The sequence below is a fragment of the Galeopterus variegatus genome, unplaced genomic scaffold, assembly GCF_000696425.1.
Source record: "Galeopterus variegatus unplaced genomic scaffold, G_variegatus-3.0.2 Scaffold3057, whole genome shotgun sequence".
Lineage (NCBI taxonomy): Eukaryota > Metazoa > Chordata > Mammalia > Dermoptera > Cynocephalidae > Galeopterus > Galeopterus variegatus.
The window spans coordinates 6,508-8,527 of NW_007729168.1; the positions used below are offsets into that span (position 1 = coordinate 6,508).

The 2,020-nt window shown below is 40.3% G+C and overlaps 1 protein-coding gene across 1 annotated transcript in view; it reads left to right on the forward strand.

Annotated features, from left to right (window-relative positions):
* MCOLN3 (mucolipin 3) overlaps positions 1–2,020 on the forward strand; it is a gene marked incomplete at its 5' end in the record, with an annotated part of 22,670 nt that overhangs the window by 5,687 nt on the left and 14,963 nt on the right. The window lies entirely within an intron of this gene.

The window sequence follows — 2,020 nt, forward strand, 5'->3', positions numbered from 1 at the left end:
TTTTTTCTGTCACCTCCTCTCCCCACCCCTCACCTTTCAGAGATTCCAATTATGTCCGTATTTGGTCACTCAAAGTTGTCTCATAGCTCACTAATGCTCTGGTTTTTTATTTTATGTTTCAGTCTTTTTTCTTGGTATGCTTCATTTTGGATAGTTTCTATTGCTGTGTCTTCAAGTTCACTAGTCTTTTTTTCTATACTATCTAATCTTTTCTAATTCCATCCAGTATTTTTTCTTCTTTGTTTGAGGGATTCAGCTTCTTCTGAGCCTTCCTGAGATGTGATTGACATTAAGCCACAGTTCATTTACTCAATAGATATTTAGTGAGCACCTACTATTTGTAAGACCCTAAGTCTCTTTGTGCAGGAAAAGCATGGTTTCTCTTTGGCAAGGATTTCTGACTTAGTCAAATAACACTGAGCATCGTCCTTGTGTGAGGCTGTGGGCTGGGTCCTCCAGCTGTTATGAAGATGGGCAGACACAGACAATGCCCTCAATTGCTTGTCAAGGAAAGAGGCTCACAGTCCATTATGAGGAGAAATACAGTGTAGTAGTCTCTTTAAAGTCATTTGAAATCTTATATCTGAAGTGATTTCTGACTACCCCAAGGGGAGAAGTTCAACAAACTCCATTTAAGTGACAGACTTCCAAAAGAACTTCAGGACTTGAGAGAGAGGAGGCAGACTGATTTTTCTTGCCTTGCTTTTCCTGTCCCTGTATGGGGAAAAGAGAGGAAGCTAGAAGGGGAGGACAACAGTAGAAGGACTATGAAATGTGTTCTGGCACAGCTATGTCCTGCTAGGTGCCTGGTGTCCCAAAATGGTTATCCTCAAAGTAAGACATGGCTGTTGACTCTGTCACCAAACCCTTGGTAATACATGTGGTGCTAGAGTGACCAAGAAATCTAGGCCCAGAATGAAAATAGAAAAAGCTCCACCTGAAATGTCTCAAGACAGAAGTAATGAGCCTTGTATTAGTAAGAATTGCAGGAGCAGTAAAAATCTACCCCTAGCTGAGGCCCTGCTGGAAGTTGGGAAAAAGCACAGTTGTACCAGCTCTTGCTCATATCAAAGGGCATCTGGAGGAACTTAGAATGGGAAGGAGGGGGAAGTTCTGGTTATATAAATTGTCCAGGCCTGGAATGCTGTCCTAGAAACATAGGATTTTTGAGACTAAAGCATCTCTATAGAAGATCTAGTTCAACCTTCTCATTTTACAGAGAAATAAAAGGAACTTCCCAAAGTTGAACAGAGTTAGCTACAAGTTTAAGTTGAGAATCTGGGTCTCCTGAATCTTTGAAGAATTGTTTGCTAATTAGTGCATAGATGTATTTTGGCTTCAAACACTATAGGTATGTTTTTGTTGTTTATTTTTTTTAATTGACACTTAATAATTTTATGTATTTATGGGGTACAAACTGACATTTCAATACATGTATAAATGTGTAATGATCAAATCAGGCTAATTAGTATATCCATCACCTCAAACATTTTTTCAAATAGTTAGAAAAAAAGATTTTTTTCTAACTATTTGAAAATACACAACAAATGGTTGTTAACTATAGTCACCTAACAGTGCTATAGAACACTAGAACTCATTCTTTCTCCCTAGCTGTACATTTATATCCATTAACCAGCCTCTCCCTAAACCCACATCCCACCCTTCCCAGCCTCAAGTAACCACTATTCTCTCCACTTTTTTTTTTTTTGTGTGTGACCGGTAAGGGGATCGTAACCCTTAGCTTGGTGTTGCCCACACCGCGCTCAGCCAGTGAGCGCACCGGCCATCCCTATAAAGCATCCAAACCCGTGGCCTCGGCGCTCCCAGCTCTGCACTCAGCTGAGTGAGCCATGGGGTTGGCCCCTATTCTCTCTACTTTTGTGAGCTACAATTTTTTAGCTCTCACATCTGAGTGAGAACATGCGGTGTTTATCTTTCTGTGCCTGACTTACTTCACATAATGTAATGTCCTCCAAGCTCATCCATGTTGCTGTGAATGACACAGGATTTTATTTTTTTT